The sequence below is a fragment of the Lacerta agilis genome, chromosome 6 (assembly GCF_009819535.1).
Source record: "Lacerta agilis isolate rLacAgi1 chromosome 6, rLacAgi1.pri, whole genome shotgun sequence".
NCBI classification, from domain to species: Eukaryota; Metazoa; Chordata; class Lepidosauria; order Squamata; family Lacertidae; genus Lacerta; species Lacerta agilis.
Window position 1 is genome coordinate 67,712,565 of NC_046317.1, and position 25,028 is coordinate 67,737,592.

The following is a 25,028-nucleotide window of genomic DNA, read 5'->3' on the forward strand; positions in this document are numbered from 1 at the left end:
CTGTGCCAGCAGATTACTTAAGAATGTTGCTTAATTCTCAGGAGCTGAATATTCATATATTTATTGAAACAAAATTGTATACCACTTTTCACTTATAGATTTATAAATCTCAAAGCAGCTCAAAATCTAGCTAAATCTCTTAAAACTAAGAATTGACAACAGTCAAAACATGCAAGTGGTGAAATAATTTCACTAGTGGAGCTAGTATTTGAGTATTTATGACTACTCTGGGGCTTACTATTTCCTCCACGATTCATGGTCTTTTTTAGCTTTTGTGATGGTGCCTTAAAAAGGTAAAGGGACCCCTGACCATTAGGTCCAGTCATGTCCGACTCTGGGGTTTTGGCACTCATCTCGCGTTACTGGCCGAGGGAGCCGGCGTACAGCTTCCGGGTCATGTGGCCAGCACAACAAAGCCGCTTCTGGAGAATCAGAGCAGCACACGGAAACGCCATTTACCTTCCCACCGGAGCGGTACCTATTTATCTACTTGCACTTTGACTTGCTTTCAAACTGCTAGGTGGGCAGGAGCTGGGACCGAGCAGCGGGAGCTCACCCCGTCGCCGGGATTCGAACCACCAACCTTCTGATCAGCAAGCCCTAGGCTCTGTGGTTTAACCCACAGCACCACACCTTAGCTACTATTTATTATGGCTGGTGAGTGAGGCATGATTTGGCTAAAACTGGCAGAAGTAAGGGGATAGGCCTAGTGGATTTAATTAAGCCCCAAACTCCTTCAGTTCAACCCCCCATGTGCTTGAGTAATCTTGCATAATTCTTAGCAGTCAGGGGTTTAATTGAAGGCAAGGTTTCTCCGAGATTTCAGGTGCATCCAAACTGGTGCTTTTTTACACATTCTTCTCTTGACACACTCCTGATGGATTGATTCAGTCCTCATCAGCAAGCCTATGTACACTTACAGCTTGCTCCCAAATAATTCTGTGAAGGATTGCAGGCAATGCAAAGCTTCTGAGTTGATTAAGCAAAATACTAAGTATCAGAGCAATCAGACAGCTGAACAATCCTTTTTCTCTTTGCTGCACCTTTGGTTTTCTGGTCCAGAACTGACCACAGGGAGTGGTGACTGATGACCTCAGGGATCCTAAGCTTAAAATCATATCCTACAGGTCTAGAGACAGGTAACATCATCCCTGGCCTGGTGTTGACAAGTGTTTCCCACACAAGTTGTTTTGGTTAGTGTGTGTGTTGTCTTCCTTCTCTTGTGTAGCTTCACTTTCAGTTTGCAATGTATCACTAGCCTTAGTTTGCCATGGCATACAAAGCAACATGACATTCAAACCATAACTGGAAACCAACTACAGATTTCCCAGTTCTGAATTATACAGCTGGAAGGGACCCTGAGGGTCATCCAGTCCAACCCCTTGCAATCCTGGAATCACAACTAAAGCATCCATGATAGATGGCCATCCAACCTCTGCTTAAAAGCCACCAGTGAATGAGAGTCCACCACCCACAGCTCATTTCAGATCCTCAAAAACCATTGCCTGAACTGAGCTTGATAGGAGGAGCAGGAGATCTCATTTGCTTGCTTTCTTGGGTTATTAACCCTCTTCTTCTGATACGCTATGCAGTTTGACAGGGATGGTCTTACCTGATACAGTTCAGCTCCCAAATCCAGATCCAATGGACAGCACACAAGACTACTTTCCCTCTCCTTGCTAGTGTCAATTCTATAGCATCTCATTAATTGCACCAGAAGGGAAGCAGCAGAAGAAGAAGGTGGATTTCTGAAGTCTGTGTCTACAGTATTTACAAGATGTGTGGTTGGCATTACTGCAATACCCTTGCTAGGACCTATGAGGGCTTCTTCTTCCTCCGCTGGTGGATTCCAAGAGCAGTTTTTATTATTTAATAATATGCAGCAAGGTTTGTGGCAAGTGGAAAACAGGCCTGCTTTGTGTTACCCCAAACCCAGCAAGCATAAGAAAAGAAGCCATCTTCTGCAAACCCCAGTGAAAGATCTTACCCTTCACCTCTGCCAAAAACGCTGACTTTTTAAATAAAGGAGGATTTTCTCCCCATTGTGAAGCCATGTGGCCGCTTAATGAGGTGGTGGTACAGTTAGAGTCACACAGGCAATATTAACTAGACTTCCAGTGCTAGCTGAGCTAATAACTTCATATCCTAATACCCATCTGAGCAGCTGAAATGTTTTGCATTTTTTAAAGTCTATCTGCTGAGCCTGAATTAATGAGGGGTGTGCTGGGAGGGGGGCTCTGAATGCATCCAGGGAGTGACTGATTAGTTCTACTGCACAGTGACAACAGACCCTGTCATGGACGCAGCCGCTGACCTTTCTTGAAACAGAACTGTATGTAACAGATAAGAATATTTAACAACAATTAACGTCACGTTGGTGGGGGGAGGGGGTGAACGGCTCCATCGAAAGTTCCACAGCAAATTGCTCACGGAGAAATGTCAAGCCTCCTCTTCATAACTGCACCCTGCCTGTGATCCTGGAATTAAAAGGAAGGGGGTGGGAAAAGAAGGCTCTCTGAAGAGATTGGGTGAATGAAGAACATAATATCTCACTACGTAGCAGACTTATTGGTTGTTTAAAAACCAAGCCGTAAGAGAAGTTGACAGTTAAGCCCAGGGATACCTGGAGTAAACTGTGAGACAGGTGGGCCCTGCCCCTCTTCTCTGTGTGGTTCTGGGATAACTAATGCCAGCTGATGGCATCTTGTGTTTACAGCAGAGCTTTCTAGAGTTTGGCCACTGTGTGTGTGTGTGTTGTGTGCTTTTGTGGGTTGAAAGGATCTGTGCCTGAGCTGAGTCTTTGATTTGCTGTCTCAAAAATGGGCAGTCTCCCCTTCCTGGTGTGCTGACTGGAAGCAGTTCCTCATTAACATGCTCTCCTTTTGTGGGCAGTGGAAGTTCAGTCTTCTTTTGAGGAGCGAAAAGAATGGGAAGGTGATGCCTTTGTTTTAAAAACAGGTGTGATGGTTTACAAAGGTACAGGTGGGGAAATAATATGTTTGGGAATAGTAGCAAGTATTGCTGGTATTAATTCATCATGTACCTCTCCTGCCCTCTTTTGCACCTAGTCCTGAGGTGGTTGTGGTGAACAGTTCCCCAAGCCTTGTTCTTCAGTACTATCAGAGAATATAGCCCAACAAATATTCCCCACCTTCCTCCATCCTGAAGGTCTGGGCTGGGCACATCTATGTGTGTGTTAAATTGTCATTTCCTCTCCCCAGGAAAACCTTGAGTAGTTGTCTGTGAATGGCTGAGGTGGCTGGATGTTCAGCTTGAACTTGAAGACCTGTGCATTGGGAACAGATTTCCCTGCACAACTTGGGATTCTGACTAGAGAAACATATGAGGAATCATGTGATTCTAGAGAGCCAATCCAGTTTCACTGCCTTTCATATTGCTCTACTGCATGGCCACACTCTGTGCAACTGGTTGCTGAGGAAATCTAGCAGGCTAGTCTTCTATGCTGTCAGAACTTCTTGTTTTGTCAACCTGTTTTTTGTTTGTTGTTTGTTTTTTGCCAACTCTCCAGACATGGGACTTGATTGTGTTAACAGTCGGACTGGGCATGTGATGTGATGAATCTTTAACGTAAGCTTTGTCATGAAGTAGTGATTCTCTAAGCGAGTATCGCTGGGTGGGGCCCCTCAGACAGGTGGTAACAATTAGTCCCCAAAGTGGGAGCAGGTGATGGGACTGGCTGGCTGCCAGCACCCCCCAACTCGTATAAATCTTTGAGTTAACCTGCCATGGCGGTGGAGGGCAGAGAACACACCATAGATGAGACTGCTGTTTGATGTTCTGTAGCTGGTGCCAGAGAAGACGCCAATAAAGTCTGCTAACCCGTTCGGTGCTTGCGTGTGAGTGATTAGTAGCTTGGAGGGAGGACACAGGAAAGCGACCCGCTCCTTGACAAGCTTCAGCATCCTTGGGAAAATGCAATTCCTGGGATAGGTTTGGGAGGAGGTAGCCATGACATTTTAGACTGGCATAAAACTGATGTTCAAAATGTAGGCTTGTCTTTTATAGGGACAATCTTAAGTTCAGTTCTCCACTTTCCACATTGGTTTACAGATTTTATTTTAAAAGGTCTTCATGAAGTTCGTCAGAATTTTCCTGCAATTTTGCCTAATATGCACATTTCCTGCAAAAAAATTATCTTAATGCATTTTGTGATATTTTCACCATAACCACCTTTTTTTATAAACACTCTCTTGTAATGGCACATTTTTCGGCACATCATTTGGTTGGAAAATTGTATCACAACATTCAGAGAAGTGTGAATTTCAAAAGATAGTTGTGTTTTGGTTTGAATATTGTTTCAGGTTCTGCAAATTAGGTATGAGAAGGTGAACTGAATTTCTGTCCATTGTCTAGTCTTCTGTCACTGACTCTAACAAGAGTATTTGAAAGACTGGTCAGTAGGGTTATTTTTATTTATTTCTTTTTTGGGTTAATAACACTTACCTTGTCTTGCAGAATGCCTTGGAAAGGTAGAAACCTGTGATGTGCTGTGAGCTTTTATACTTTAGCTCGTGTGTTGTGTGTGAGAGAGAGAGACTGTGCATACAATTTTAGACAACATCCATGTCTAACTGATGTTATTTACAGTTGCCAAGTAACAGTCACATATCCACGATTCAAAGCATCAATAGATGTGGTCATTACTGCTATTAGGCAAATTTGACGAGATGTTTGTGGGGGTTCAATATGGGGAGTTTCTGAGGAAATTGTTCTGATCTGCTATCACATCTGTTCAAGATTACAATGAGATTGCACTACTTTGGGATGGGGGAAAGGTCCCTGTCACAAATTATTCTCCCTTGCCACTAATGATATTTGGATGTGCACACAGAAGATAAAAAGAAATCTTTCTTTTAGGTGAATCTTTGCCTTTTCAAAATTAAGGGCAAACGTTTAAAACAAGGTGGGGCAACCTGTGGCCTGACAAATGTTATAGGACACTAACTTCCATCAACCCTAGCCAACATGGTCCATGGGCAGAGGTGATAGGAGCTGCAGACCAGCAACATCTACCCACCCCTCATTGAAAATCTGTCCCCTCCAGTTCCAGAGGGATAGTTGAGTTTGCAGTTCAAATTATATGAGAGCCTGAAGCTACTAATTGGATTTGCAAAAAATAGATGTAATTATGGTCAGCAAAAATTATTTTGCAGCTCCCCTCAAGTCTCCTGACTTGAGCTCTTACCAACTGAGATGGAAAATGAGTTAATCATTTCAACACTAGGCACTCATACCTTCATTCCATTGTGCAGCTGCCAGCTATTAATACTCAACCAGAGTTAATGGAGGTAATGTCGCTTCCAGAGTGGGTGGACTGCAACATATCTAACCTGTCCCAGTTGGATGATTATTCCAGTCAGGTCTGCTGTAATGTCCTTAAAATACTTGGCAGTGTTTATGTGGCTTTGGAGGAGTTACTGGGAAAGGGCCATAGCTGATTATTATTATTTTTATGGAAAGGGTTTCAGCTAGGAACAAATCAGGACAGGTCCACACCATACATGTAAAGCACATCCAATGCACATCTAAAGCACATGACCTACCCCAAAGGAATCCTGGTTTTCCCCACACTCAGCATCCTTAACATACTACAATTCCCAGGATTCTTTGGGGGAAGTCACATGCTTTCAATCTGTGTTGGATGTGCTTTAATTGTATGGTGTGCTTTTGCCCTCAGTCTTGTTCCACTCTGTGTGACTCTTGCATATACTTGCCCATTGCAACAACATCATCAACACTACTACTACTACTATTTACATTTGTATACTGTCCTTCATCTGAAGATCTCAGGGCAGCTCACAGCATAAAAATACAAGATAAAAATAAAAAATGAAAATAAGAACAAAACAATATGCCATCACCCCCCAAAACACATTTAAAAGGACATAGGATGTTAATCAGCCAAAGGCCTGGTTGAAGAGGGATGTTCTCACCTGGTACCTAAAGGTGTATAATGAAGCCAGCAGGTGCCCCCCCCCCCGGGGAGAGCATTCCACAAACGGGCAGCCACTGCAGAAAAGGCCGGGTCTTGTGTTGCAACCCTCTGGACCTCTCGTGGAAGAACACACGAAGAAGGGCCTCAAAGGATGATCTCAGGGTCCAGGAAGGTTCAGATGGGGAGAGGTGGTCCTTGAGGTACTGCAATCCTGAACTGTTTAAGGCTTTAGGTCAAAACCAGCACTTTCAATTGGGCCAAGAAACTAATTGGCAGCCAGTGCAGTCCAGCCAGGATCAGTGTAATATGCTCAAACCATCTTGCCCTACTGAGCAACCTGGTTGCCAAATTTGGCAGCAGCTGAAGTTTCTGAACCATCCTTTCCCATCCCATTTCCCCATTAATGTGTGAACTGATAATTAAATCTATCCAAAAATTGTATTTTAAAATATTTCCCCCACTGAAAAATTATATTTATTAAAACTTTTTTCTCTCAAAATAGGCACTTCAAATTTTACTTCCTCTCAAAGCATGCATTTCTAAACATATTTTGTCACAGAACAGCAGAGAACAGTTTCAGGGCACTCAGGAAATGAACAAATGAGTGGATAACTTAAGTTCCCATTAGCACAAGAGATGCAGATCAGATCAGTTCTTATTATAATTTGCAAAAATTGAATTCTCAAGTATCCTTCGTTCTAGCTTCAGTACTTGTTATCTCAAAGAAGCAGGAAGGAGACACTGGGAAAGATGTGTGTCTGAGACCATAGAGCGCTGTTGTTAGTCAGAAAAGATGTTAATTCTATACACCAGACACGTCCAACAGGTAGATCATGATCTACTGGTAGATCACTGGACGTCTGTGGTAGATCACTGGCTCCCCCCAAAGAAGCTCAACAACTTTGGCTCCCCTAAAAAATGATCAACATTTTAGCCCTTCACCCCCCCCCCAAAAAAACAGGGCATTCCTCCCGCCTCAAAAAAGCTCAACAACTCTGACATGAACCCCTAAAAATGGCCCTTCGTCCTCCCTAAAAAAAGCTTAACAACTTTGACCTGAACCCAAAAAAACAGGGCATTCCTCCCGCCTCAAAAAAGCTCAACAACTCTGACATGAACCCCTAAAAATGGGCCTTCCTCCTCCCTAATGAAGCTTAACAACTTTGACCTGAATCCCCCTAAAGGGGGTAGATCACATTTTAACTCTGTGAGTAGTTCACAGTCTCTTCAGAGTTGGCCACCCCTGCTATACACCAATGGTCTGACCCAATAAGGCAGCTGCATATGAGTTAGTGAGATTATCTGGTGTTTTGAGTAGAAATAGCCTATTTGTCATTAGAATGCAAGGGCAAAATATGTCCCTTCATTCAGTTCAATAATATTGAGATGTTCAAATTCAGCAGTCTTTGTAGTAATTGTGCCCAGAATCAGTTCAAGACATTTTGCTGCCAGAGACAGAGTAGTAAATAGCGTGTGCACACCCCCACACACAAGTGAGTGTATTTTGACACCTGAGGCAAAAAATAAAATACAATCCTGTAAGCTCATTTCTTCCTGCATGGGAGAAACAAATACAACCATAATAAATTAAATAGCACTCACTCTGCCTAGAGGCAGGGCCGGCTCTGATTGTGCAAGTCCTCATCTTTTTACAAAGATTAAGATAAAACCATGTATACAATTTAATGTTAGTTTCTTCAAAACCGTAAGACGCAGGACCTAATATCATGGAAACATTTGAAAGCAGGCACCAATACCTGTAGCATCACCATCTTCCACACACAAGGCAGCTGTTGCCTAAGCTTTGATGGCCTGTGTTGGCCATAATGGCCTATTTTATCTCCATAGTTGGGAACTGGGAGATTCTGCCTAGAGGCAGGATGTACCAATGGGCAGTATTTAGCTTCTTTAAAAAGAGAGGCTTACTCTGAAGCCTCCCTTGAATTCCAACCTATGATCACCATAGATTTTGCAGTGTCTGGTTTAAGGTAAGAAAAGATCACTCTGCTCATTCTAGGAGGCATTTCCTTCTCTGTACAGCCTGCATTTAAGAGCAAAAATACTCAGTGACTGAATGTGGGAGACTCAGGTTTCAGGGTTTGGCATCAGTTTATGAATTAGATTCCAGATCTGAATCTTGGCACCAGTAATCACTGGCTGAAACTGAGCAAATACATTTGTTTACTGTTGACGGCACAGCATCCCTTCTGGAATTGGAATTCGTTGCAAATTACATACTTGCATGGGCTCCCTGAGAGCAATTCTGTTTACTCTCCAAAATGGGTGAAGGGAAAACATATTCAGGATTGAATATAAATTCTGCAGTGTAAGAAATGTGCCAATTTTTTGTCGTCGTCCCCCCCATTATATCCATGATGTGAGCTTCCTATAGAGTCTATGGTACAGATATTTACGTAGCATAAAAGTAGGCTCTTAAAGTGACTTGCAGGTGATTGGTTCTACATTGGTTGCAGCTTTGCATTTGCGGAAAGAATGGATATCTCAGCATAATGAAGCATGGCTGTTCATGATGCGCATCAGCCTTCATCAGTGTGGTGATGGAGTTGGACTACAACTCCCATCAGCCCCAGCTAGCGCAGGTTGTCTGGAGGGCATCAGGTTGATCCACAGCACTGCAGTGGACCTAACATATGATAGGAGAGCAGTGAATGGCTTGTTCAGTTCTGTAGCTGAAGTCAGCATCAGAGAAAAGAGACAGCATTGCAAAGACAGAGACAGGGCACCCGGCAAGCAGTGGCGGAGGAAGTGGGGGGGGTCACCCCATGTGTCATCACTGAGGTCATGAAACTTTTTAGTTCATAACAAAATGCGGCTGGCATTGGGCGCCACACTGCCGGCACTTACCCTGGGGCCTGCAGTATGCCCGAGCCACACGTCTATCCTGGGAGTAGTGATGTGGTGGCTTGAGCACCTGCAGGCTCTGCATTGCCTGAAACAGCAGCGTGAGACTTGCATCTGCCCTCCACCTCTCCTTCAGCTGCCCTACAGCTGAGGGGAAGGCAGCAGAGAGGCTCCAAGCAGTGCGCAACGCCCCCATGGGCGGCTCACCACGACCCCGGCTGGTGGATGCGCACGCCACACCCAGCACCCAAGTGGCTAGCTCTGCAGCTGCCAGCAAGCACAGTTAACAAGCAAAATGCTTCTTTAAAATGTGAGAAGACACTCTGCAAAGTTCAGCACTGTCGATGATTCAATATGTGTCTGAATCTCACACCTACTAAATAAGCGTAGACGAAGGTTACAGGAGTAGATAGCTCCTAATTAGAACATTTGAATATTGATTTAGAGAGGGGGAGGAATGCTAAATAAAGTGATTGTTTGCAAAGTTGATCTGCAATGAACTTTCTCCCCCAAAGCTGTATAAGCTTGGCTTGCAAATCCGTAATTGACCCGGCATTTTGGGAAAAGACAAACACAATTGCAGGTTTATTAAATGACTAATCAAGTCTTCATTGGCAGCAGTGGGGAACCAGGGGATCCAAGTTGGCCCATGAAGCCATTTCCCCCATACCATGCCCATGCTTCAGCTGACATCACTTGCGATGTTATCTGATGGGCAGGAGGGCATGGTTAAATCCTGCATTGGCTGGGCATGCTTGCTTGCTTCCAGCAGGGAATAGGAGCACATAGCCAAACCGAGTAGCATTTATCCACCATTCATCAGTTTGTGAGTGGAGATTAAATCCTGCTCGGTTCAGCAGGATTCTGTGGAAACCTTCCTGATTCCAGAAAGGATTTGCACAGAAACCCCTTCTCAGATGAAGGAGGGGACCATCCATTTTAACATGAAATTCCTAATGCAAACTCCTTCCTCTTGTGTGTGTTTGTTGCCATTTTTGGATACACCAGCAATGACACTTACACCCTGGACAGTGAAAATAGAGGAAATAATGTTACAGTTTTGAGCGCTGTGAAAATGTAGTTTCAGCAACAGAAACCTAATGTTCTTATGCAGGAAATGTGCAGAATTCAGGTGACAGATGAGAAACAGATGTGCCTATATGTCCTTTTTGGGAAGATCCTAAGTGATGGTAATGATGCAAGAGCCAGGAAAGGAGGCCAGGTGTCCTGACGCACTCTTCTCCAGTAACACTAATCTCCTCCAAGTAATCTATGTGAACAATGCAGTTGAAAGTGAATCACTAGTAGCCTCAGTGGTTCACATCATTACACCTGGGGGATGAGTCATCTCCCCAGCCCGTACTGTAAGGCATGCACAATAAAAAGGGGCAATTTACTGGCTTTTATCAATTCAATTAGAGAGTGTTTTCAGTAACTGAGAAGGAGCAAGCAGGGAGCTGAATAAATCTCAACGTTCACCGCAATTGTGTCCAACATCACCATTGCTCTGATGTTACCGCATTAATAGATGTGATGGAAATCTTCTGAACTGTAGAATGCACCAGAAATGTAACCCCTTAGCCAGCTAGGGCTGTTTTGTACCTAAACAGTCAAGAAAACTCAGATGCTGAGTATCATAGAAGTCAATGGGGTTCTTTGGAACTGACCGGAAGAGGATTATTTCATGCAAGGATGGGGGCTTCTTTCAGTCCAAAGGCTGTGTTCCTTCATGGGCAGCCTTCCAAGAACCACCTATTAGTGATGGTTGGGGCCAGAAGCAAAAACAGTGGGTGAGGTTACATATGTGATGCTTAACTTTCCTGAGTAGGCTATATTCCAGCCACCTGGACGTTGAAGGTTCCTACACAGCCACCCACCTCACACATATTTCCATATTTCTCCAGGCAAGCAAGGGGCTTTCAAGGAGGCATCCCAGCCAGACAAAAGCAGCTGGAGACAGTGCAGGGCATGGATGGTGAAAGGGGCTTTGCCAGGCGGAAAGTCTTGAGGGCCAGAGAGAGAGTCCACAAAACAAAGCAGCATTCCATTAGTGTATAATCTATGTACATAGTCGGGGGAGTGGGATCATGCCTACTGGATCCTCCCTCTTCCTGTGTTGACGTGGCATTAATTGTGAAAGAGCATCCATGCATACTAACTTCATCTGCAAATTCTGTTCATGTATTTGGGATTCATCTGTTGAAATAATTTCCACTCACCCTGACACAGCCTGAGGCTGCAGTCCTAGTCATGTCTACTCAGAAGGAAGTCCCGTGGAATTCAGTGGGCCTTGCTCCCATGTAACTGGGGTTAGGATTGCATCCTAAGTACATACAGTTTCTACAGCCAGTTTTTAATCTATGATCTACTCACTACTGGAATTTTATAGTCTGATGTTTGCTGTCTTCTAGTTATAATTGCTGATCATTTTATTACGCGTAGGGAAATCTTGTTTCTAATTTATCTCATTATATTTTAGTGTATTTCTTAAATGTAAGTCGATTTTGATTGTCTCATCTGAAAATCAAATTATAAATAATGAACTAAACGAAAACTAAACCCTTTTCACAGGTTGTGCTGAATGGGTTGGAAGCAGACTAAGTCAGCAGATCTGCTGAAACCGATGGGACTTAAATTAGTTGTTTTTGCCTTGCCCCACTGATTTCAATAGATTTAGTCTAAGGATGAAAAATTCTGGATCCAACCCACTGTGTGCAGGAGAAAAAAGTGAGGTCAGGAGGTAACAGCTCCAACTATACATATATCTGTAGAAATGAGAGCAGCCAAATATTCACTCCAATTACCAAAGATACTTGCTGGGAGTGTCTGTGTGTGAAAACCCTGGATGCGGGCAGCATAAATGTCAACAAGCAACATTTCTTAGAGTAAATTAAATGTTTGGATATAAGAACTGACCTTGACTGCATCTCTTATATGCAATCAGGGTCCCACTTGCTTCTCATCCTGTATCCACACATAACATGTAACCAGTTCTGCTGTTGCACTGCATTTGTAAACTAAGCAGGATTCCAGCAAGACAGATGATCTCTCAGTAAACATGTAATCTCTCACTGACACATTAAGCACAAGTGTCCCCTTTGCTAGAAGGTTTGCTCTTCATTCCTCTCATCAGTCTTCAGTTTTAAAACTTTAGCCCCAGTGAAATGTTGTGAAATAATCCAGAGAAGCAAATATGGATTGAGTCCTTCATTATAGAAGGAGTAAAGAGAAGCTTCTGTCTGGTTTATCAGACCGATGAGCTGACCTTCCACTTTTAACATTTTATAATAAAGGGCATGGGTTGGACTACTTCAAATTAGGCAGTTTGAGTGTTGATTCCCCCCCCCTTAATTTAAAAAATATAAAGTGTTGTTTCTAGATTCACAGAATATGAACATGGCTTACACTGCTACACCAAAGAGGTACTATGATCTAGCTCTGCAAATTCATTCCAGCACAGTTCAAGTACTATTGTGTATGTAATGTAGTAGATGACAAAACATTGGATTGTATATCATGCTTGGTAATGGTTTCCAATGTCCTGTTTATTGTAGGTAAAGCCAGGTCTATAAAGGGTTACCACGCCACTTGAGCCCCCCTACCTGGTGGGCAAGGAGGAACTGCATTCTTTTACCCAAAGCACCATTCCTGGTGAGTGATTTGACACAATTCAGTTTAAGGTTAGCCAATAAATTTGCATTTGTGAAATAACTATTTTTGTGGAGAACTAAGAGTTTTATGAGACAAGACTATGTGATCTCTGAACAAAGAGTGTGGAAGGGAGGAGGTTTGTTCTATGGTTAGCAGGGCTGATCTAAGACATTTGCAAGATGGTGCCCCCTCTACACACACATATTATGTGTATGAAGCTGACTAGCAGTTGAATCTTCAACACTGTCAATGGGGCTTACATCCTCCACAGCACTTGAGGGTAGCAGAGCAGCTTAGGGGCACAAGGCTGTCATACTCACTACCAGTTCTGTCCTCCTGCTCCTTTGCTGCCTGAGGCAGATGTATCACCATGTCTAATGGCAGGGCTGGGCAGGATGGCTTGGCATATTCTAATGTAGAAAGCAAGCCTTGAACTTTTCACAGTTACTTGGCAGGGGGGTTGAATCTTGTCAATTCACGAACATGTATCAGATTCGTGAACATACCAAAACAGCATGGAGCTTTATGAATTTTAATGCTGCATGACAAGAAAAAGCAACCAATTATTGTGTACACGACGATTGGGAGGGGAACCACTTTATTAAGTTTTGAAGGATCACAAAGATTCTGTAGCATCTGGCCCATAACCTTCCTTGTGTCTTAAGTTTTATGCTGGCAAAGCCAACAGTGATTTGTGTGTGTGATCTCTAGTGTCTGGAACAAAGATTCCTGCCCTGAGAGTGCCCTTTCAGGTACCTCTGTTGTCTATGAGCTCAGTAAGCTCAATCACAGTGTCTAATCACAAATTAATCCAGACTCTAATCACTTGTCCCAGTCATTTATCACATGTCGCAGTTCCTGTCTACCTCGGATTAATATTGCATTCTATTACCCTTTTAAAGTGTTGGCCTGTCTGCGACCTCTGTAGCCCCCACTGAAGGAAAAGTGAACTGCATTCCGAAAAAGACATGCAAGAGAAGGGCAAATAGGAAAGTGAACAAACAGTTTTTAAGCTGCCTTTGGTCAAATGCTGCCTGAAATCCACGCATTTGAGTTAATTGATATCATATCTCTCACTGATGCTGTCTGTTGAACTGAAAAAAAGCTGCCCATGTACTGAAACCAATAAAACGTTGGTCATGTGGACAGTAACTGTTAATATTTCCCTTGTATGGATCTGGAGGTCTTTGTCATGGGGAGAAAACTTTGAGAAGAAAAACATTAATTTAGGCAACTGCAGAACTCTCACTCTTCAGGGCATTGGTTGATGTCATAAGCCAACTTTAGAAATACCGGTACAACTTGAGAAAGGGACACGTTAAGCAATGCAGTACAATGCTAATCCTCTTGACCCCCAGGTCAAGCACAACTATTAATAAACACATGCTCTGTATCTTTGACTCCAGCAAAAGGGTGTTCTGTACATACACATAAACATGTACTTGGAATGGCTACTGGGTTCAGTCAAGCTTCTGGTGAATACATGCTGCCTTTTTCTAAAAGGCATCTTTCTACCAAGCTGTGTTGTAAAATATAGCTTTGTTTAGATCTTTGTCTTTCTATACACTGACCTTTTTAAAATAACTCTAAATGCTGCTGCCTTAATTTTGATTATTTTAAATCGCTGTAGTTATTTCGTTTTATGGTTCTGAGGACTGCCTTAGGCAAGCAAGGCCCCAAAAGATGGCATATAAGACTTTTCCATAATATGTTTTGCCTCGTGAAAATATTGGTGAATAAACACATCATGGCTTAGCTATATAATATTTGCGCTCCAGCTCCCTGAGTATGATAGTATTTTTTTTATAAAATAAAAATACGTAGCTTTCTTATTGTGCTTCTAGAGTGAGTTAATGGAGAGTGCTGTAAAATTATAGATGAGAGGGTGCCAGATCAAAATCTATATTGGGTAGTGATCCTTTGCCTCAGTTATGTTATCTTATATTGGTAATATTTATCAGCCAAATAATTATGGCAAAGTCTTAATTAGCCAAAATATTTGGTCCAGTGTTACCTAGGCTCTGCTTCAGACACCCAAATGCCTCTCTGCTATCTCTACACCAAGGTGGGACTTCGGAACATTTGTCTCTACCTCCCTGCTTATATCCTAACTGTGTCTGTTATGTATTGAAGTTCTCACCCTTAATAGTGTCCTTGGCTTCTAGCACCTTAGGTATCCACTAGAGTATATCACAAAACCAATTGGAATGGGCAGGTCAGCATTAGTTCTCAGTGAATCTCAAACCATACACATCCCTGCTTACTGAAGGGAAACAGTATATAGGAACCAGAAATTGTGGGGGTTACTTTAGAAGCTAGAAGGAACTGATGCATAAAATAAAATGCACACTATTTTGAGAAACAGTAATTTAGGAAATAATGACAGTCCTGTTTAGAGGACTGAGCACAGTGAACTGTGAACTGTGAACAATGGAGTGTTTTATTCTGCCAGTTCTCTGGTAAAATCCTGGATTCCTTTCTGAGAATCAATAAATGTAGAGACATAGCCACCAGGGGCGTAGCAAGGGGGTGGGGGGGCAGTCCACCCCGGGTTGCAGGGGAGGGGGGGTGACACTTTGGCTGGCCTTCCACCCCGCCCCGCTGGGCGGGCCCCAAACGGGGGCATGCCGCCTTTTCCCTCTTCCAGCGGCTATTTTCCGACCCGAGGGGCGGGCCAGCGAGGAGAGGGCGTCACGCTTGTTGCTGGCATGACACCCCCTCCTTGCTGGTCCGCCCCTCGCACAGAAAAAAAGCCGCTGGAAGGGGGAAAGGGAGGGCAAAGCAGGCGCTTGAACATGCCTGCTCTGCTTCCCTTTCCCCCCCCTCCCAGCGGCTTTTTTCGGTGGGGGGAGGTTTTCCCACCGTTCTTTCCTGTTGAAGGCCAAGACCTAGGTAGAGAGAGTTAAATACTGGAAGTAACCCAGCTCTAATTTTTATCTGAAAACGGAAGTGTGAGTGAGTGAGGCCTAATTCACCTATGCACACTTCAGTGTAGTCACTGTTTGAAAATGCAGTTTTGTGGAGATAATGCCATGTAGCGAATCTGTTCATGCAAAGGGGCTCATTGACATGGTTCTGGCGATTTGGTCAGTGTGGTTTGGTGGTTAGAATATTGGGTTAGAACTGAGAAGCTCTAGGTCCAAATCCCCAATCAGTCATTTAGCCCACTTGGTAACTTTTGGACAGCTACTGTGTCTCAGCTTAACCTAAATTACAGGGCTGTTGCTGGGAGAACCGTGTACAATGTCTTGAGCTCCTTGGAGAAAATATAGGATTTGAATGGAATGCATGTTCACAATGCTAGCACAAGCCTTACACTGTTTCTACTGGCATTGTGAAAAACCATCCAAACCACTGTGGGTGAATCAACTGAGCAAAGGGCCAACCACTTGGAGCTGTTCCAAGCAAATGGTTTTGAATCAGCAAACAATAATTGCTTTGGGGAGAGCTTGCTCAACGTCAGTTAGGAATTTGTGCTGCATGTGGAGCTGCTCTTGGACATGGTCTGGAAACTCCAGCTGGTGCAGAATGCTGATGGGGACAGATAGCTGAGAACATGTGACAGCTTTGCTAAAATATCTGCATTGGGTGCTGATATGTTACTGGGATAGGCTCATGGTTCTTGTATTAGTATACAAAGCCCTGAACACCTTGGATCCATGAAACCTTAATGACCACCTGAGCCTGTTTATCCCACTGAGATCATTCAGAGATGATTGTCCCTTTTGTTACCAAGGCCTACCTGGCTTCAACTAGTATCTGGACATTTAATGTTGCTGCTCCCATGCTGTGGGATACGCTTTTAATGCAGATTCAGCAGGCATCCTTGCAGTCTGAAAGGCCTATTGGTCTGTTTCATTGTCTCTTTTACCTGAGTGGCCATTATACAAGTACTTTTAAAAATATAATAAAGTAAATTTACAAGTAGCATAATTATTATAATAATAATAGCCTTTTGTAATCTCACTGTATGAAGCTTTCACCGGACTTATCTGAAGGCTCGTGATAAGAAGTGACTGGCAGTAACTGCACTGATGTATCAGGTATGACATGTGGACCAGGAAATACAAAGAGAGAAATGAAGTTTCATAATGTGTTTTGAGAGGGGCAGGCAGACAGACAGAATGGACAGGTGCTTTCGGCAGCAAAATTTTAACTATGGCATTTTGCTTCTTGACAGACCAGCATTTCTTCCTAATTGAGTGCATTGCTAATTTCACGAGATTCCCAATGTCCATTCTTCCCATAATTTTCCTTTAAATATATACCCCAGACACTTAGCATATCAACACGGATGTAGCATATCAGGAATACGTCTCAGGTGATGTGAAAATTTTCAATTTGCCATTTCTTTTGTTTGATGCATCACACCACCTATGGCACCTCTTCCTTTTCACACAGCCCTGGGCACATCAGAGATATGGGGTGTAGTGGATAGAGAGCTGGATTTCTTTCAGGGAAACCTGAATTTAAATTCCTGGCCAAACATCAAGTTCCCTGAATAGCTCTAAGCTAAAGTTGTGGGTGGTTTTCAAATTCCAGAGATGCTGTTCTCCCCCTTTTGCGTAAGCAAGTTAGCAAGGTCAGAGACACATATGGTAAAGATAGCGTGCCTCTTCTGAAAAGGAACTCTATTTATTTGTTTGAATTTACATTATAAGAACAATAAGAAAAAGAGAAAATATACCACTGATAAATAGTATCTCTGGAAAGTGAAGGCACTCGGTTATGCTAGGTTCAAGACTGATTCTCATGAATATCTTGATATGGTAAAGCTTTCAGGTGCTTTTGTGGGGCAAGGTGGAGCATGTTGACTTAACTCCATCTCTTGGCATCATTTAAAATATGAGATAGGGATATTCATAATGTGAGAGTGTTCATAATATTTGATTACCTTGCCAAAATTTTACAATCACAACTTTACGAAATGGATATGTGACTCACCAGCTGAGACTGCAGTCTTAATACCATAGAGAAAGCCCAGAAATACCTTTGGGACTGAAATTATTAGAGATGGGTTAATAACATCTTTATTTTTCCCCTTAAGTGCCTTTACATTTCTCTAGTGTTGCCCTCTTATGTGGATAAATATTCTTCCATACACATGAGACACTAGCTTTAAGGCACTATTTACTATTTAATTACACAGTAGTGTTCTTTAGGAAACCAAACTCCCATTCTACAGAAGGTTCTCATACCTCAGTCAGTATGCATTTTAATTTTTAATCAGTACAAAAAGTGGAAGCACAGCAAGCAACGTCTTCTGAAGAACAACATTTGGGGTTCAAATTAAAATGGTAACATCTGAGGCTAGCTTCAGTTGCTTAGTGGAGAATAAATACTTCCTGGTTTTGAGTATGTGGTATCATTCTTCCAACTATCACCAAAATGGCATCGACAAACAAGCATGAAGTATTAACGGGCTTGGGGAAACCCCATGGTTTGAGAAAGTATAAAACACATTAGAGGAAATAATGCTAAAAGGGAGGAGGGACTCAAGAACATCTCAGTGGGTACAGATTGCTGATTGCTGGGGTGGGTGGGAAACATGGGTACATTGTGATTGGTTGGCTGGCTTTTACTCTAAGCAAGAACAGTTTACACTGTTGCATTTTGTGGTTGGTCCCACTTGTAACATTCCCAAAAGAAATTGCACAAGGAAGATGCTAAATCAGCCTGAGATTCTTCAACTCCTTCACACAAGTTCCTTTTCTATGGTTACCCTAAAAAAGCAAAAAGCAAAAAAGCACACCTCTCTTCCTTGCAGTTAGGTTTGAGTAGATCTGAATGTTCCCTAACAAAATGAATTTCAGTAGGGACAAACGTAATGTCTTGCACCTCGGCCAGAATAACCAGCTACACAAATATAAGATGGGGACACCTGCCTTGCCATTAGTACATATGAAAAGGATCTAGTGGTCTAGGGACCACAAGCTCGTCATGAATCAACAGGGTGATGCAGCGGCAAAAAATGCTATTCTAACCTTCATCCATAGTGTCCTGATCAAGAGAAGTCATAGTTGCACTCTATTCTGCCTTGGTCAGATCACACCTGGTGTACTGCATCCAGTTCTGAGCACCACAATTTAAGAAAAACTGGAATGTGTGCAGAAGAGGGTGACCAAGATGATCAAGGGTCTGGAAACCAAGCCTTATGAGGAACAGTTGAGGGAACTAGGTATGTTTAGTCTGGGTAAGAGGAGACTGAGAGGAGATATGATCGTCATCTTCAAATATCTAAAGGGCCGTCACATGGAATGTGAAGCAAGCTTGTATTCTCCTGCTGTAGAGGGTAGGACCCAAAACAATGTATTCAAGGTACAGGAATGGACATTTTGACTAAACATCAGGAATAGCTTTCTGTAAGAGCTGTTTGACACTGGAATGGGCTCCCTTGGAAGTTGGTGGACTCTCCTTTCTTGGAGGTTTTTAAGCAGAAGTTGGATGATCATCTGTCATGGATGCTTTAGTTGAGATTCCTGCATTGCAGGTGGTTGGGCTAGCTGACCCTTGAGCTCCCTTCCAACTCTATAATTCTATGACTCTATAGGGCTTCCAGAACAAATCTGCTTGCAAATAACACGTAAATGAGAGCTAAAACTGTGCTATATTGTGCTATGTTTCTGGAAGCTGCTGTTGTGTGAAAGCACTTTTAGATAGGAGCATTTTGTATTATGTCGCACACCCCACAGCAGCCATTTTGTGACTACAGGCCATGGCACTCTCCCAAAAATTCCAAACTTGAACACTGGACCCTGAATTGATGGGCCCTGAATAAGCACATGAATAGAACGGAGATCTGAGGTGCATTTGCCTAACATTCACATGCTCCTTATGTCTAAATGAACCCCCTTATGTTCAACTATAGATGCAAAGGGTGCCACCACACTGTTGGGAACCCTGGAAAGCTTTCCCTCCTCATACTTAAGTTGGCAAGAATCTGTTTTTTAAACCTGACCCCTGTTTACGGTATTGCTCTGGCTCTCTCTTAAACTATGGAGAAGACTAGGCATCAACCCCCATCGGCCTTACTTCTTGGTAAACGTGCATAGGATTGGGTGGTGTTTTACTCAATTGTGTGAGGCAGAGGTTATGGCTGTTCTGTTTTGTTTATACTGCTGCTGCATCTCTGCACACAGATTCTTCGTGGTTTAAAGAAATCCTGCTTAATTTAATTTCACCATGTGCAAGACAGCCTAATTACTTGATCACCTGTTTCTGACTTGGTGTTGAATTCTTTTTGCATTTCTGATTTTCCCCTCTGGGACATGTATCTTCTTGCTAGCATCTGTTTCCCATACTCTTCTGTGAACACGGAGACTGATGATTAATTTAAGAGGGATTCTGCCACGGTTGGTGGGCTTTAAATATGTCCAGTCCTCCCTCCCCACTTTTAGGGTAGATTTGCAAATACTGCAGTTTTTGCAAGGACAATTATCCTCTTGAAAATTAGTTTACCTTCCTTAAAAAAAAAAAATACAAGATTTGGGCCAGTAGGCAGTTTCACATTTCTAACAGACCACAGTGTTTCATCCAATTGTGTATGCTTAAAACATAATTGCAGGCTACAAATGAATTTGTGCAATTAAAGCCCAATGGAAGTGAACTTAGAGAGAAAAGCAACTTTGATGGGGTGGTAGAGAAGCAGCTGTGGGGCCTTAGCCTCTGCCCCCCACTTTTCCTGTAACTTCTTTCCCATGGCTCCCCTGTTTTCCTCATCTGGGCCTTCCCAGCTGAGAGTCACCCCCCCTTACCTGAAATTCTGTGTTCTAAATAACAAGCTCATTGGAGCTCTCAATGTTTGATTCAAATTTACATACATGTATACTCTCTCACGGGTGGTGCTGTGGTCTAAACCACTGAGCTTAGGGCTTGCCGATCAGAAGGTCGGTGGTTCAAATCCCCGCGACGGGGTGAGCTCCCGTTGCTCAGTCCCAGCTCCTGCCAACCAAGCAGTTGGAGAGCACGTCAAGGTGCAAGTAGATAAATAGGTACTGCTCCGGCAGGATGGTAAACGGTGTTTCTATGAGCTGCTCTGGTTTTGCCAGAAGCGGCTTAGTCATGCTGGCCACATGACCTGGAAAAACTGTCTGAAGACAAACGTCCGCTCCCTCGGCCAGTGAAGCAAGATGAGCACCGCAACCCCAGAGTCATTCACAACTGGACTTAACTGTCAGGAGTCCTTTACCTTTACCTTTTTTATACTCTCTCCAGTGAATTGAAGCCAAAACAGTACCAGTTATTTGCCATAGGGAAAACCTATGGCATTTGGGGATAAGGATTTAAAGTCACTCTTACAGTGGGCTTAAATGTAGAAGCCCAGATGCAAGTCTTATGTGACCCTTGCTAAGTGCCTTAATGTCATGGCCACTCAAAATGGAGCATTTTTGCTATTAGTGTATAGTTGCATCAGCCCAGTTTCTACCATTGTGATATATGTGATGCAATTAATCTTCTTTCCAATTTCTGCAACACCAAAAGAAACAACTGATTTATTTATTTAAATCTACATGCACACATGTCCACACACATAGGTGTTAATGATATCACTACCAATGGTAGAGTGGTTCTGTTTAACAGTGGAAGAGTCCCCTCGGGAGGTTGTGGACTCTAGTTTCTTGGAGGTTTTTAAGCAGAGGTTGGATGGCTATCTGTCATGGATGCTTTAGCTGAGATTCCTGCATTGCAGAGGGTTGAAAATGATGACCCCTGGGTCCCTTCCAACTCTTCTATGGTTTAAAGCCACCAAGTTTTTCTTTATTGCATGGTTATTTTACGCCGGGCTGTATATTGTTTTAATTTGCAGTTATTATATAATAATAATAATAATTTATTTATACCCCACCCATCTGGCTGGGTTTCCACAGCCACTCTGGGCGGCTTCCAACAGAATGTTAAAATACAATAATCTATTAAACATTAAAAGCCTCCCTAAACAGGGCTGCTTTCAGATGTCTCCTAAAAGTCTGGTAGTTGGTTTTCTTTTTGACATCTGGTGGGAGGGTGTTCCACAGGGCGGGTGCCACTACCGAGAAGGCCCTGTAACTTGGCTTCTCACAGCAAGGGAACCGCCAAAAGGCCCTCGGCACTGGATCTCAGTGTCCGGGCAGAATGATGGGGGTGGAGAAGCTCCTTCAGGTATACAGGACCGAGGCCGTTTAGGGCTTTAAAAGTCAACACCAACACTTTGAATTGTGCTTGGAAACGTACTGGGAGCCAATGTAGGTCTTTCAAGACCAGTGTTAAGTGGTCTCGGCGGCCGCTCCCAGTCACCAGTCTAGCTGCCGCATTCTGGATTAGTTGTAGTTTCCGGGTCACCTTCAAAGGTAGCCCCACATAGAGCGCATTGCAGTAATCCAAGCGAGAGATAACTAGAGCATGCACCACTCTGGCAAGACAGTCCGCAGGCAGGTAGGGTACCAGATGGAGCTGGTAGACAGCTGCCCTGGACACAGAATTAACCTGTGCCTCCATGGACAGTTGTGAGTCCAGAATGACTCCCAGGCTGCGCACCTGGTCCTTCAGGGGCACAGTTACCCCATTCAGGACCAGGGAGTCCTCTACACCTGCCCGCCTCCTGTCCCCCAAGAACAGTACTTCTGTCTTGTCAGGATTCAACCTCAATCTCTTAGCCACCATCCATCCTCCAACCGCCTCCAGACACTCACACAAGACCCTCACCGCCTTCACTGGTTCTGATTTGAAAGAGAGGTAGAGCTGGGTATCATCCGCATACTGATGAACACCCAGCCCAAACCCCCTGATGATCTCTCCCAGCAGCTGCATGGGGGAGAGGACAGAACCCTGAGGCACACCACAAGTGAGAGCCATGGGGTCTGAACACTCATCCCCCCCCCACCACTTTCTGAACACGGCCCAGGAGGAAGGAGCGGAACCACTGTATAACAGTGCCCCCAGCTCCCAACCCCTCTAGACGGTCCAGAAGGATGTTATGGTCGATGGTGTCAAAAGCCGCTGAGAGACCCAGCAGAACTAGGAAACAGCTCTCACCTTTGTCCCTAGCCCGCCGGAGATCATCCACCAGTGTGGCCAAGGCAGTTTCAGTCCCATGATGAGGCCTGAATCCCGATTGGAAGGGATCCAAATGGTCCGATTCTTCCAGGTGTGCCTGGAGTTGTTCAGCAACCACTCACTCAATCACCTTGCCCAAGAATGGAAGATTTGAGATTGGGCGATAGTTGGCCATATTGGATGCATCTAAAGATGGTTTTTAAGAAGTGGTTTAATAACTGCCTTTCAGCGGGTCTGGGAAGGCTCCCTCACACAGAGAAGCATTCACCACCCTTCCAGCTAGCTTTTATAAGCCAAGATGGGCAAGGATCAAGGAGACACGTGGTTGGTTTCAATCGTCCAAGCAGCCTGTCCACATCCTCGGAGGTAACAGATTGGAATTGATCCCACACAACTGCACTAGACAGGACTCTAGCACTCTCCCGCCCTGGCCCTGCTCCCACGGTGGAGTCTACCTCTTCCCAAATCTGAGTGACTTTATCTGCAAAAAACTTTGCAAAATCATTGCAGGAGATCATGTGGCCCGTACTGGGCCCCAATGGAGCAGGTGGTTCTGCTAGATTGCAAATCACCTGAAAAAGTCTCCTGCTGCTGTTATTGCTCCTTGGCTGTGAAATTTGTTTTGTTTTGATTTTGTATGCAAAATTGTATTTGGCTTTTTAAACAGCCTAGAAAGAACATTATACCACAGTGTTTCCTAAAAATCTTTAAAAATGCATAAATAAAATAGAGCAAGGTGAATGATGATGAATTTCCGCCCCCCTCAAACAAAAAAAAGCCCAACCCCAGAGGAACAAATTATGTACAAATTATCTACAATTATGTAATTTTGAGTGGAGGAATTACTCTGGATATTTTTTGTCTTCTAATTGCCCTGATTACCATAATTAATATGAGCTATCAGACAATTCTGGAAGCAACACAACTTGCATATTTGGCATGGAGATCTAGTACAAAATGTACCATGCTTTACTAATCAATTAATCTCATGGGAGGCTGGTCCACTAGGGTGAACAGGGCACACTGCCTTACCAACCTCAGCCTACTGTCTTACTTACAACCAGCCCAGTGTTTGGCACATTTAGAAGTCAGCAGGGAGGAGGTTAGGGACAAAACTAGAATTAGTTGGCTCTGCTTATCATTGGCTCCGACTTTGCCTGTTATTGTCATCACTGCTTTCTTCCCTACCAGCACCTGGGAGACCACAGTTCATTTTCCACACAGCCAGGAAGCTCACTGGGTGTTCTTGGGCCAGTCACTGCCTCTCAGTCTAACCTACCCCACTGGCTTGTTGGGGGAAACGGTTAAACAAGGAAGAAAGAGATCCATGAATACCACCTTGAGATTCTTGGAGAAAAAGATGGGATATAACTGCAATAAAAAGGAAAGACTTCATAAAAGCAGAGGGCCCACATATCTGAAAGACCGCCTCCTCCCATATCAGGCAGACTGTGTATTAAGATTGTCAGAGGGTGGTCATATTCCATCTTTGGGATAAGTGCATTACGTATGCACTAAAGAGAGGGCCTTCTCTGTGGTGGTGCCTTGACTGTGGAATGCCCTCCAAGGGGAGGTGTGCTTGGCATTCTTCCCAGCTCCAGGTTAAAAGACTTCTTATTTGCCCAGGCATTTTAAACTATGGTATTTTTTAGCTATTCTATTGTATTGTTGGTTATTACCTATATTGCATTTGTAGATTTTAAACTCATATGCACACCTCCCAGGGTGAAGAACCATAGCTCAGTGGTAGAACATCTGCTTTGCATGCAGAAGGTCCCATATTCAATTCCAAGCATCTCTGGTGGGGCTGATAATGTCTTCTGTCTGAATCCCTGGAAAGCTGCTGTCCGTTTTTGTAGACATAGATGATATTGAGCTGCATTGAACAAGAGTTTAACTCAATATGTAGCAGCTACTTATTTTCCTATGAAATCTGTTTTTGGGTGAATATACAGTTTTATAAGTTTTGAAAATAAACAAATGGTATGGAGGGCTAACAAACTACTGGGCAGAACATTCTGATTGCCCTGGTTCTGCCCACCCAGATTGAACATTGGCTTCTTCCCAAGGAAAAGGAGTGTAGGGTAAAGGCATCAGCTTCTCAACACTGTTGAGGGGGCCCAACACAATGTCATGTGTATGACATGGATGCAAAGATTCAGGGGGTGGAGTTTCACTGGTTTCTTGCCTGAGCTCTGGTTTCCCTCTGTGTTTCTAGTCATAAGAATGTAAGAAGAGCTTGCTGGTTCCGGCCAGTGGCCCATCTACTCCAGCAGCCTGTTCTCATGGTGGCCAAACAGATGCCAATGTGAAACCTACACGGCAAGTAGGACCCGAGTGCAACAGTACTCGCCCCTCCTGTGTTTTCCAGCAACTGGTAGTCACAAGGCATACATCCTACAATGATGGAGCTGGAACCTAGCCATGAATAGCCTTATCTTGCACAACCTCTGTGAGAACAACCTATCAGCCCTAACTGAAGATGCTGGGGACTGAGTCTGACCCTTTCTGCATGCAAAGAAAATGC

The 25,028-nt window shown here is 43.6% G+C and overlaps 1 protein-coding gene across 3 annotated transcripts in view; it reads left to right on the plus strand.

Annotated features, from left to right (window-relative positions):
• RALY (RALY heterogeneous nuclear ribonucleoprotein) overlaps positions 1-25,028 on the plus strand; it is a 195,586-nt gene that overhangs the window by 54,380 nt on the left and 116,178 nt on the right. The window contains exons 1-2 of one of the 3 annotated variants that reach the window (XM_033153294.1): positions 2,314-2,332; positions 12,373-12,469. The exons of 1 other annotated variant lie outside the window; for it this stretch is intronic. The gene's annotated coding sequence lies outside the window, so the exon portion shown is untranslated. Of the gene's footprint in view, positions 1-2,313; positions 2,333-12,372; positions 12,470-25,028 lie in introns of those variants that run through there. One more of the 3 variants, XM_033153293.1, reaches the window with a different exon arrangement.